The sequence below is a fragment of the Oncorhynchus keta genome, chromosome 34, assembly GCF_023373465.1.
Source record: "Oncorhynchus keta strain PuntledgeMale-10-30-2019 chromosome 34, Oket_V2, whole genome shotgun sequence".
NCBI classification, from domain to species: domain Eukaryota; kingdom Metazoa; phylum Chordata; class Actinopteri; order Salmoniformes; family Salmonidae; genus Oncorhynchus; species Oncorhynchus keta.
Window position 1 is genome coordinate 9904413 of NC_068454.1, and position 14272 is coordinate 9918684.

A 14272-nucleotide genomic window follows, 5' to 3' on the forward strand; every position below is an offset into this window, starting at 1 on the left:
GGTCATGGGTGCACCTCAGCCACGCTCAAGGTCCTAAACGATATCTTAACCGCCATCGATAAGAAACATTACTGTGCAGCCGTATTCATTGATCTGGCCAAGGCTTTCGACTCTGTCAATCACCACATCCTCATCGGCAGACTCGACAGCCTTGGTTTCTTAAATGATTGCCTCGCCTGGTTCACCAACTACTTCTCTGATAGAGTTCAGTGTGTCAAATCGGAGGGTCTGCTGTCCGGACCTCTGGCAGTCTCTATGGGGGTGACACAAGGTTCAATTCTTGGACTGACTCTCTTCTCTGTATACATCAATGATGTCGCTCTTGCTGCGGGTGAGTCTCTGATCCACCTCTACGCAGACAACACCATTCTGTATACTTCTGGCCCTTCTTTGGACACTGTGTTAACAACCCTCCAGGCAAGCTTCAATGCCATACAACTCTCCTTCCGTGGCCTCCAATTGCTCTTAAATACAAGTAAAACTAAATGCATGCTCTTCAACCGATCGCTGCCTGCACCTGCCAAACCCACTGGCTCCATGTCATCTACAAGACCCTGCTAGGTAAAGTCCCCCCTTATCTCAGCTCGCTGGTCACCATAGCATCACCCACCTGTAGCACGCGCTCCAGCAGGTATATCTCTCTGGTCACCCCCAAAACCAATTCTTTCTTTGGCCGCCTCTCCTTCCAGTTCTCTGCTGCCAATGACTGGAACGAACTACAAAAATCTCTGAAACTGGAAACACTTATTTCCCTCACTAGCTTTAAGCACCAACTGTCAGAGCAGCTCACAGATTACTGCACCTGTACATAGCCCACCTATAATTTAGCCCAAACAACTACCTCTTTCCCTACTATATTTATTTAGTTTATTTATTTATTTTGCTCCTTTGCACCCCATTTTCTTTATTTCTACTTTGCACATTCTTCCACTGCAAATTTACCATTCCAGAGTTTTACTTGTTATATTGTATTTACTTTGCCACCATGGCCTTTTTTTCCCTTTACCTCCCTTATCTGACCTCATTTGCTCACTTTGTATATAGACTTATTTATACTGTATTATTGACTGTATGTTTGTTTTACTCCATGTGTAACTCTGTGTTGTTGTATGTGTCGAACTGCTTTGCTTTATCTTGGCCAGGTCGCAATTGTAAATGAAAACTTGTTCTCAACTTGCCTACCTGGTCAAATAAAGGTGAATTATATGTATTTTTTTTTAAACACACACGTCTAAAGAAAACTAGTTAAACTAGTAAAAATAGGTTCTTACAGTCCCCACAACCATTTTGTGATTTTGTTTAAACCAAAGGGGAAAAGATCTGCAATGCAGGCTCGACTGAATCGAGACACCAATATAGACCTGACATCATATAACCATGATGACAGCCTGCATTTTATTAAGCTTTACATCACCTTTGACACCAAACTATTAAAAGTTTATTCATGTTACTGTCAAAGATTAGGGGTAAAAATAAATAATTACAGCGCTTATATTTAGTTGCTTCGTTAATACACTGCAGTTTACAAGGACATGTGTGAGGAAAATGTGCTGCAGAGTGAACGTTCAATTACAAATATGCATGAGGTCAACAAGAGTCATTTTATTAAAGGTCGCTATAAGTCACTGTAAAATTGACAGTGGCCCAAATGAGAAAATTACTGGCCAGGGCCAAGATCAAATGAAAAGCTAGTTTTGCACGCAGAATTTAAATCGTTGGTGATCTCATGTTTCATTTGCAGTCTGGGCCAGTACCTTTTATAGCCTACCATAAAATCTGATATTTACACTGATTGTTTAGAAAACAAAAATAAAATCACCCCCCCCCAGTGATGACATACATTACAGCCTATATTAAACCATTTCAAATGTAATGTTCCCCTCCAGAAATGTGCCCAATAACATATTGATGAAAATCTTTGGGGCTTGTACATGGTCCATATTATCAGGCAGTTGTGCTATTTTAGAAAGAAGCATTATCACCTGTCTGATGCAGCATGGTGGCTACATGACTGAAGCATGATCACCTGTCTGATGCAGCATGGTGGCTACATGACTGAAGCATGATCACCTGTCTGATGCAGCATGGTGGCTACATGACTGAAGCATGATCACCTGTCTGATGCAGCATGGTGGCTACATGACTGAAGCATGATCACCTGTCTGATGCAGCATGGTGGCTACATGACTGAAGCATGATCACCTGTCTGATGCAGCATGGTGGCTACATGACTGAAGCATGATCACCTGTCTGATGCAGCATGGTGGCTACATGACTGAAGCATGATCACCTGTCTGATGCAGCATGGTGGCTACATGACTGAAGCATGATCACCTGTCTGATGCAGCATGGTGGCTACATGACTGAAGCATGATCACCTGTCTGATGCAGCATGTTGGCTACATGACTGAAGCATGATCACCTGTCTGATGCAGCATGGTGGCTACATGACTGAAGCATGATCACCTGTCTGATGCAGCATGGTGGCTACATGACTGAAGCATGATCACCTGTCTGATGCAGGATGGTGGCTACATGACTGAAGCATGATCACCTGTCTGATGCAGCATGGTGGCTACATGACTGAAGCATGATCACCTGTCTGATGCAGCATGGTGGCTACATGACTGAAGCATGATCACCTGTCTGATGCAGCATGGTGGCTACATGACTGAAGCATGATCACCTGTCTGATGCAGCATGGTGGCTACATGACTGAAGCATGATCACCTGTCTGATGCAGCATGGTGGCTACATGACTGAAGCATGATCACCTGTCTGATGCAGCATGGTGGCTACATGACTGAAGCATGATCACCTGTCTGATGCAGCTGGGATCCCTCTCTTTTCAGTAATTACCATCAAAACGGTTGTATTTTCCCGAGATTGCATTTAGGAATGTTATGCAGTGACTGGGATTATTAGAACACATTTCTTTCTGAGCAGCAATCATCTATATGTATGAGGAGTTGCTGCTCTTTTCACCCAACAGTTGATGTTCAGCTGATAAATGAACGACTTCGGGAATGAATCTGTTTTTTAAACAATTATATAGTGCTAGACTACAGAATAGCATTATTACAATATTCACTTTGTATTTAACCAGTGATTTGTGTAAATAATGTTCATGTCTTGACAAGCAAGCAGCTCCATAGTGTAGGCCTTTGTAAACCTTTCTTTGCTAACAATGACTTAGCTGTGTCTGATATGAACAAAGACTGGAAAGCACGTGGAGGACTTTTGAACGTGTGTGCTGATGTTCAACTCTGAATTAATGGACATCCCGCCTCCGCTGAGACGGATCTGGTACGAGTACCCAGGACCTAGCCTACTGAGGTGGGGCTCACTCGAGACCGAGAGGGAAGGTCTTTGACACAAAACTATTTAGGCAACAGGGATCTTGATCCAGGAGGGGACTGAATGTCTCTGTTGTAACCAAAAAGCTGATCTTGATATCTAGCCAAATGCATAACATGAGCCCCGAGCTGCATACAATTGGTTTGATACATCTTAGATGTATTATAGTTATACTTAACTTGTAACTATAAACAGTGGCATAGCATGCTTCCACTGTATTACAATGCTCTAATAATTCGTATCTGGTTGCTCTGGTATGGTCTCACAAATTATGAAATCTTACAAAGCCATTTCCCCGCTGACGTTGGTGGAACACCAGAATCTATGCGAAGTGATATATTGTGTCTCTGACCGCCCTTGTACAGTGGTCACCACTTCCTTGGAGATCAAACTGTTGAGAGCTTGTTTTTAAAGGACATCCCGAAAGTCTGGCTGTGCCCAGAGAATATTGTACATTGAGTACCAGACCAAAGAATGTAGCGGTACACATGAAATAACAAGGACATTGTAAGATATTTAATTAACATATTTAAAAAGGTATAATGCTTATTTACTTGTCATGTATGAGCTGTCAAATGTCTTATTATACGGTGGATAACATATATATTTACACTGAGTATACAAAACAATAAGAACACATGCTCTTTCCATGACACAGACTGACCAGGTGCATCTAGGTGAAAGCTGTGATCACTTCTTGATGTCACTTGTTAAATCCACTTCAATCGGTGTAGATGAATGGGAGGAGCCAGGTTAAAGAAGGATGTTTAAGCTTTCAGTCATGGTGTATGTGTATGTGTGCCATTCAGAGGGTGAATGGGTAAGACAAAATATTCAAGTGCCTTTGAAAGGGTTATGGTAGTAGGTTTGTGTGAAGAACTGCAATGCTGCTGGGTTTTTCACCCTCAACAGTTTCCTGTGTTTATCAAGAATGGTCCACCACAAAAAAGACATCCAAACAACTTGACACAAATGTGGTCGAGCTTTGGAGTCAACAAGGGCCAGCATCCCTGTGGTTCTTTACTTCATTCACAATACCTTTTTTCTATGAGGTCATGAATATTAGAATGTTTTCATTCCAACATGATTTCACACAAAATGGATTTTCAGAAATGTACTACTCTTTTACAACTCAGTCTGTGATTGTTTTACAATGCTTTCCCATGCAAAGTATTCGTACAGAAGTAGAAAACACACAAAAGTGCAATCAATTGAGACATTAAAGAAAACATTGACTGTGAAAATACATTATAAAGTGTGCCTGGGAGTTGAGCAGTATTATCTTTGATACAGTAGCTCGGGTGGTTCTAAAAGACTTCCAGTTCCATACATTGTTTGAATAACAAAGGGTCCCATCACAGCTTGGAAAGTCTTTATTCAATAACAACAATGCCCATCTGCCTGGAACAATTAAGACAAAATCATATATAATCACCGAAGGGGGAATATTACAGGACCTAATAACTTTCCGCCACATCATTGGCAAGGGGCAATGATTCATTGAGATGTGTAATAAGTGCAGAGAGGATTAATTCACTCATTACGTCTGAAATTCAAAGCTTTGACATTTCAGGGAGTCAATGCACAAGTCAAGCAAGACAAAAACATCAAAAGTCTCTGTTTCACTGACTCGCTCCTGCCACACACTGTCCTCCATTAATGAAAGAACAATTTAGACATGTCATTATTGCCTGCAAGCAGACTTGATATTAGTTATTAGCATTTCTTTGAGATGAGTGCAGGTTCTCCACTGAGTGTCCACCACCTTTTAAGTTTACCTCAATTACTAGTCACATTAGGAGTGGGTCTATTTGGTTCAAGATATATATTTTTATGTTATAAGGATGGGGTTAAAAGTAAACTCTGACCAATAGAATGCAGCAGTAAGTGATAGAGGCAGCTCCCAGGCTTGGAGTGATGGAGATCTCAGTGAGATCTCAGTGACAGTGAGGGATAGTAAGCATCGGCTGAATGCGATGATGTTATCAGTCCGCGTGAGTATGGTCTAAGACTCAGACAGACTGGAAAGACCACTGAAAGTGTTGTCTGAGTACACTGAGGAGAATACTGTTGTTGCTGTAAGGTTAGGCAAAGGGAAATCCTCAACCCTGGCACAATGGCTAAGTGACAAAACTATTAAAGATGCATTATAAATGTTTTTGTATCATTTCAGTCAGTAGTTTTGAAAGCAGTGCTAACGAACCAAAACAGGTACCCGAAGATTGGCCAAATCCTCCATTTCTTATATGTTACGTCCTGCAATTCTTTTTTTAAAGATCCTGCAATATGTTTTTGTTATAAATTCGAATTTGTACAATATGTTATGAATTATTTGTAAGTGTATCCTGTCCATTCTCTTTAAGTCAATATCAATTAGTCACCGAATGAAATTTGATTTTGATGACACAGCATTCTCTAACATTTAAAACATCAAATGAAAGAAAATCCATCAATTTACCATAAAACATTTAGGCTTGTCAAGACTAAGATCTAAGGAGCAAGAGGCAGAAAATGGCAGCTTTGAGTTAGTCTATACGCTGATGATCAGATAGAATGTTATTCTGCACACTCTACGGTTGAGTCAATCTAGATCAGATAGAATGTTATTCTGCACACTCTACGGTTGAGTCAATCTAGATCAGATAGAATGTTATTCTGCACACTCTACGGTTGAGTAAATCTAGATCAGATAGAATGTTATTCTGCACACTCTACGGTTGAGTAAATCTAGATCAGATAGAATTTATTCTGAGACAATCTAGATCAGATAGAATGTTATTCTGCACACTCTACGGTTGAGTCAATCTAGATCAGATAGAATGTTATTCTGCACACTCTACGGTTGAGTAAATCTAGATCAGATAGAATGTTATTCTGCACACTCTACGGTTGAGTCAATCTAGATCAGATGGAATGTTATTCTGCACACTCTACGGTTGAGTCAATCTAGATCAGATAGAATGTTATTCTGCACACTCTACGGTTGAGTCAATCTAGATCAGATAGAATGTTATTCTGCACACTCTACGGTTGAGTCAATCTAGATCAGATAGAATGTTGTTCTGCACACTACAGTTGAGTCAATCTAGATCAGATAGAATGTTATTCTGCACACTCTACGTTTGAGTCGATCTAGATCAGATAGAATGTTATTCTGCACACTACAGTTGAGTCAATCTAGATCAGATAGAATGTTATTCTGCACACTCTACAGTTGAGTCAATCTAGATCAGATAGAATGTTATTCTGCACACTCTACAGTTGAGTCAATCTAGATCAGATAGAATGTTATTCTGCACACTACAGGAATGTTATTCTGCAGTTGAGTCAATCGAGATCAGATAGAATGTTATTCTGCACAGTCTCAATCTACAGGTTGAGTCAATCTAGATCAGATAGAATGTTATTCTGCACACTCTACACTCTACGGTTGAGACAATCTAGATCAGATAGAATGTTATTCTGTACACTCAATCTAGATAGATAGAATGTTATTCTGCACACTCTACGCTTGAGTCAATCTAGATCAGATAGAATGTTATTCTGTACACTCTACAGTTGAGTCAATCTAGATCAGATAGAATGTTATTCTGCACACTCTACGGTTGAGTCAATCTAGATCAGATAGAATGTTATTCTGCACACTCTACGGTTGAGTCAATATACCAAACCTGTGTCAACCTAAATTACTGTGGGACTTCCTCCCTATAGTCTACTGCACTTCAAACAAGTGCCATTGCAGACACAACACACACCTGACTGACGGTGCTTGACTTGTTTCAAATGCATCTTTCACAGAACGCCGCATGACTACGTACGGTATAGTTCAGTGGAATGTTCCTAAACCCAGTAAAAGTGTGACGACACATTGGAGCCTTAGCCTACATGCCAGTTCAGGGGTTTTTAGCTGAATAACATGTTGGTTTTTTGTCGCCTCGCTTATATTATGACCTTAATTTAACTATGCGCTCCAATCCTACCCAGTGTTCCATGACCGCTTCTACTTCTCTCGCGGTCATGGAGGACCACTGAAAATTGAAAGAAAGATCAGTTGGCTCTCTGCTTTATCCTGGGCTTTAAAGGCTCATTCACAATAATTTGCAAAAGGGGTAGAATTCATTGTGTAAGAGCCTAAAGGCATTGCACATGGCATCAAGACAGGTTTCAGTTGCTCACAATGGAAACATTATTTGCCCAGATACATTTGGCTAAATATCCTTGTTTCTCGGGTAATGGTCACTGTAACAGACAATGTTTGGTAGGTGGACATGTTTCTAATAAAACAGTCAATCAATCGAATCAAACCAACGTTTGTTGGTTGCGTACACAGATTTGCAGATGGTATCGCAGGTGCAGTGAAATGCTCATGTTTCTAGCTTTAACAGAGCAGTAATGGCTATACAATTCATCAAATTACCACAGACACTACAATACTACTTCAGAGATGAAAACATACATCAATGGAAATGGTGTATGAGACATGGTCGGTGGAAAAGTCACAGACAGCATCATGCAGTACATTAACCATGTGAAATATGACCACAAAAAGACATGCCACATGTCCTCTAGTGGACAGAGTTCATTTTGGCACTGAGAGCAATAAACAGTTCTCTGGGAGGTAAACGTGGACTGCATGTCTTTTCCATTCGGAGCTCCTCTTTTGCCTCAGGGTGAAAACAACAGTGCCTGCAGTATCTCTACACTGCCCCAAACACTGGAGGACAAATTGGGGTGGCAGGTAGCCTAGTGGTTAGAACGTTGGGCCAGTAACTGAAAGGTTGCTGTATCGAATCCCAAGCTGACAAGGTAAAAATCGGTCATTCTGCCTCTGAACAAAGCAGTGTTCCTCAGTAGGCCATCATTGTAAATACGAATTTGTTCTTAAACTGACTTGCCTAGTTAAATAAATAGAAAATAAATCCAGATCTTTGGCAAAATGCAAAAGACTGCCCCCATGGATGAAATAGTGCAAAGTAATGACCAGTATGAAGTTGCTGAAGGTACCATGGTGAAAGTGTGAAAAACAGAGCTTACTCAGTGACAATGACAACTGCAGTCACAAATGTCTGAAATAAACATACAACATCAACAATATTGAAATAGGTCCTAGTAGTATATATTATTATTTTTTTTTTTTTCATCAGCTGTTTAATGAAATGTACAATTTGTATGGCAATTACATATTCCCTGAAAGTCTGAAAAATCGGTAAGCAACTGTTTTTAAGCAGTATGGCTTACCACAGTGAAATGACAACGTAACACCGTTACAACTGGTAATAACACCGTTATATTATATCTGGTCTTTATAAACTGCAATAATGAAAATGTACCTCCCGCGTGCACTGAAATACGGTGTCTCGGTGGCTCGATTTATTCATGCAGTTGTGGAACATGATTCCAATAGACGAATTGCAAATATGTAGCATTGCACTCAATACAGTATTGCCTTCTGTCGTTATGTCTACCAACAGTAAAACTTAGTGCCACTTGACGCTCGCATCCACGCTGAAGCAAATAAACCTGTCGTTTCGAGTGCGCGCTACAAAGTTTATTGTCAACATCACGGAGTAACATTGAGAATATGTGAACATAGAATGGACCTATCCGCACTACAAATACATTGATAGCAAATGTATAAAGTTCGACATATTTTGCACTTGCAAGAAGTTCATTATTATTCTTCACTCGGCTGCGCGGACGTGTTTTGTACAGAAAACAACAAAAAGGCTACACAAACATGCGACTCGATCAACATCCAAACACAAAACTATTGAAACAAGTGTAGGCTAATCCAATTCCAAAAACGTATGAAAAAAATATGAATTGACTTACATTACAACACGACAGTTAATTAACGGGCTGTCCTGAAAGATGGTCCTCGGCGATACCACATCAACCCACCCTCTCATGCCCTCATCTCATCTCAACACACATATGCTGGAAAAGTTTAGTGACGTCAACGTACTCGGGTTAACGTTGCAGATCTACTGGAAGTGCCAGCAAGCTGCACATTTAAAGCGACAGATCATGGGGTGATAACAAATTGACATACATCTGGACATCAAGTGCCACCTTTCAGGGTGATTTTTTTGCAGCTAGAAAACATGCAAAAAATACAATTTCCACATACAATTAACTCATTATAATTGGTAGAGTCTCTGTTTGAATTAGTCAATGTAGTTTTTTCAACCAGATCTCCCGAACTCACAGACCTAAGAATAGTTTAACTAAAACTTGCCTCACCCCTCCTCTAAGGTCTCTATGATGTATCAACTACCCCTCTGAGGACGGCCATTTGATGATTAAAAAGTAGGGCCATAGGTCCCTGAAACACTGATTGTTCTATCTGTCTACTTTTTGTATTCTGGATAATACACCCGGATGATCTCATATTGTTGTTAACACATTCATTCAGATTCCGTTATAGTTGAAAATTGCATTTCAAAAAGAGTACTCACAGAAAGCGTGCATCAGGCCATTTTTTCTTATTCGTGAAATGAGGCCCTGCATTACGAGTGCAGAAGAGCACGGCTCCACCATATCCATCACCATCACAGCTCATCACACCAGCAGTCAAAAGAAGACTCGCATGAAATGTCTCTGAAATATTGATGGTAGAAATGTTCAGGTGAGGCTTCTCTGACTGAGGCTCATATGAAGGTCCATCAGCATGGAAATTGCTTACATTTTGATATGAGTTTCAGATTTAAAACATCCTTTGCCACGGATGCTGAGAGCAGGGGCCTGTTCCCTGTTGGGTTTTCTGAGTGCGAAAGGTGGAAGGTAGCCTTATGGTGAATGAGATTAGGTGGATGGTTGTATCACATAAAAGCCAGAGTTTACTTTTTTGAATACTAAAATAGACCTAAAGAAACTCTGACTGCTACCGACGGGTTAGCTACTTGTGATGCATACCGGGTTGTTTGCCTGTGATAGATTGGACGTTGATGACATGAGCCTGATTCTATTCCACCTTTAGATTGGTTTAAAGGTGAAATCCACAGTTGAAACAATAACAAAGGCTACCCCACCTTTGTTTTGGTAAAACGCTGAGAGGTGGGCCTGGAGAAATGTAACCAGTCATACATTTATAGACAGAGCTATTGATGCAAGGTCTGACCAACCAAGATATCAAAATTATAGTTAAGCACATTGAGTCTATGCAGTGTTTGTATTACATTTACAATATTTACAAAGATTGGAGTAAAGCAAGCTCGTATTTTGGGTTCTGATGGGGTACGACAGCTGAACTAAGTTCATTAGGCATTACATTACAAGTTATATTCTTCACAAATCAATGAGTACATATCCTTAATTCATATGAATCCAACATGGAAGCACTAAGGATTTTCCCTTTAAAATGCATCCTATATGAAAACTAGATTTTGCTCAGCTTAATGTTGTATACTTTACTAACAGGCCACTCCAGTTTTTAATTGAAATGATGCAATGCAAAGGAAATTGTGTAGACCATATATTATATATTGTGTTTTCTTTCAGTATGTCAGTATTTTAGCTAACTCTCAGTAGTATACCAAGTTGAATAAGAACACATTGAAATATGCAGCAATGACTTGGGGAAGAATTTCAGAGATAAAAGGGATTGAATGATCCAACTGGGAACTGAGGTAGTCAGAGTATTATGGGCTGCTAGGTTGGAAATGTTCATCCACGACACCGGTTAGCACCCCTTCTCTTGCAACAAGTGCCATGGGATTGTTAATGACCATGAGTCAAACCCTGTGCGTAAATTCACAATGATGGCATACATTGATGTATCAGGATCTGGTCCTTAGTTATAGGGATGAGTACCTTCTACTGGCCCTCCAACACCACCGATGAGTACCTTCTACTGACCCTCCAACACCACTGATGAGTACCTTCTACTGGCCCTCCAACACCACTGATGAGTACCTTCTACTGACCGTCCAACACCACCGATGAGTACTTTCTACTGACCCTCCAACACCACTGATGAGTACCTTCTACTGGCCGTCCAACACCACTGATGAGTACTTTCTACTGACCCTCCAACACCACCGATGAGTACTTTCTACTGACCCTCCAACACCACCAATGGGTACCTTCTACTGGCCCTCCAACACCACTGATGAGTACCTTCTACTGGCCGTCCAACACCACCGATGAGTACCTTCTACTGGCCCTCCAACACCACCGATGAGTACTTTCTACTGACCCTCCAACACCACCAATGGGTACCTTGGCCCTCCAACACCACTGATGAGTACCTTATATTGGCCCAACACCACTGATAAGTACCTGGCCGTCACCACTGATGAGTACTTTCTACTGACCCTCCAACACCACCGATGAGTACTTTCTACTGACCCTCCAACACCACCAATGAGTACCTTCTACTGGCCCTCCAACACCACTGATGAGTACCTTCTACTGGCCCTCCAACACCACTGATAAGTACTTTCTACTGACCCTCCAACACCACTGATGAGTACCTTCTACTGGCCCTCCAACACCACTGATAAGTACTTTCTACTGGCCCTCCAACACCACTGATGAGTACCTTCTACTGGCCCTCCAACACCACTGATAAGTACTTTCTACTGACCCTCCAACACCACCAATGGGTACCTTCTACTGGCCCTCCAACACCACCGATGAGTACCTTCTACTGGCCGTCCAACACCACCGATGAGTACTTTCTGGCCCTCCAACACCACCGATGAGTACCTTCTACTGGCAACACCACTGATGAGTACCTTCTACTGGCCGTCCAACACCACCGATGAGTACTTTCTACTGGCCCTCCAACACCACCAATGAGTACTTTCTACTGGCCCTCCAACACCACTGATGAGTACCTTCTATTGGCCCTCCAACACCACTGATAAGTACTTTCTACTGGCCCTCCAACACCACTGATAAACACCACTGATAAGTACCTTCTACTGGCCCTCCAACACCACTGATAAGTACTTTCTACTGGCCCTCCAACACCACTGATAAGTACCTTCTACTGGCCCTCCAACACCACTGATAAGTACTTTCTACTGGCCCTCCAACACCACTGATAAGTACCTTCTACTGGCCCTCCAACACCACTGATAAGTACTTTCTACTGGCCCTCCAACACCACTGATGAGTACCTTCTACTGGCCCTCCAACACCACTGATGCCCCTCCAACACCACCGATGAGTACCAACACCACTGATAAGTACTTTCTACTGGCCCTCCAACACCACTGATAAGTACTTTCTACTGACCCTCCAACACCACTGATGAGTACCTTCTACTGGCCCTCCAACACCACTGATAAGTACTTTCTACTGGCCCTCCAACACCACTGATAAGTACTTTCTACTGGCCCTCCAACACCACTGATGAGTACCTTCTACTGGCCCTCCAACACCACTTCCACTTACAGCAGAATCTGGTCTCCCATCCAGGTATCAACAAGGTGTAGACCCACTTAACTTCATATGAGAGCCAGCAGGGTGGTATTGCTAGACTCACACACTGTGTTGTTATCAAAAGTTTTGGTTTATTTCTCAAAAAGTTTGTAAGAATCTGGGATGATCCTAAATAATACTATAAAAATAAATAGAAACTAAACAAATAAAACTGCACTCTCAAAGAACTGATAAACATCAGAGGTTGAGGAACTTGCCTTTCGGTCAAGGCTCTGACGCTTTGTTCCAGCTACTTTAAACAGCAAGCCTTGTAAATGTAATGCTTTCCCTTAATATCTGCATGTAACTCCCCTCCTGAAAAATAACATGAAAACTGTTTGTGTCGTGCTTATGTTTGTAATAGCCTACGGTTACAACAGACAAATAACTACATTTGTTCTAACTGTTTTGTGTACAAGCGGCAGGGGAGTTATGGAGTGACTGAGCACTGAGCACTGAGCACTCAGCACTGAGGACTGAGCACTGAGGACTGAGCACTGAGCACTGAGGACTGAGGACTGAGGACTGAGGACTGAGCACTGAGGACTGAGCACTGAGCACTGAGCACTGAGCACTGAGCACTGAGCACTGAGGACTGAGGACTGAGCACTGAGCACAGCACTGAGGACTGAGGACTGAACACTGAGCACTGAGCACTGAGGACTGAGGACTGAGGACTGAGCACTGAGCACTGAGCACTGAGCACTAAGCACTGAGGACTGAGGACTGAGCACTGAGGACTGAGCACTGAGCACTGAGGACTGAGGACTGAGCACTGAGCACTGAGCACTGAGCACTGAGGACTGAGCACTGAGCAGCAGCTGAAAGGAGGTAGACTAGTGGATCCCGCATGTGCACAAATCTCCATATTTTTTTTACAACAGCAGGTCGGAGTCCAGAAAACCCAGAACCGCAGCCACTCCTTAAATTGAATTGTCTCTCTAACGAAGATACCAATTTTCCCTCCTGTTATTAGAGCCTTGCAGACAGAGTAATTCCTTTTCTCCTTCTCTACAATCACTTAAACTGTGTGCATTTCCCTTCACACAATGTTATAATCCACCCAACAAAAAGCACAGTATTCTAGGCCAATCTATGATGGACTAAAACGTCAATGCATTTATCAGACGCTCTTATCCAGAGCAATTAGAGTTAAGTGCCTTGCTCAAGGGCACATCAATAGAATTTTCACCGAGTGGGTGCGGGGATTCAAACCAGCGACCTTTTGGTGACTGGCCCAACCGCTAAACTAACCACCCCCCTTTCTAATACAGATTATAGTTTGCACCGAACAGATTGACTTCACTGCATAGACAGAGATGCATGAATATGGGGCGAGCTTTGTCCCAATCTGAAATCTGAACATTTACAATGATGGGATCATAGAATATATAATTAGAGCTGTATGGTTTGAAGTTATACTTCACAATGTTTTACTTGTATATTTTTAAGATAAACAATACAATGCGGAGTGCCTGGACACAGC

General features: G+C 41.8%; 1 protein-coding gene across 2 annotated transcripts in view; it reads right to left on the reverse strand.

Moving 5' to 3' along the window:
- LOC118366717 (PTB domain-containing engulfment adapter protein 1-like) overlaps positions 1 to 9308 on the reverse strand; it is a 157755-nt gene extending 148447 nt beyond the window's left edge. For both annotated transcript variants that reach the window (XM_052493067.1, XM_052493062.1), the window contains exon 1: positions 9190 to 9308. The gene's annotated coding sequence lies outside the window, so the exon portion shown is untranslated. The remainder of the gene's footprint in view (positions 1 to 9189) is intronic.
- Between the last annotated feature and the right edge of the window lie 4964 nt (positions 9309 to 14272).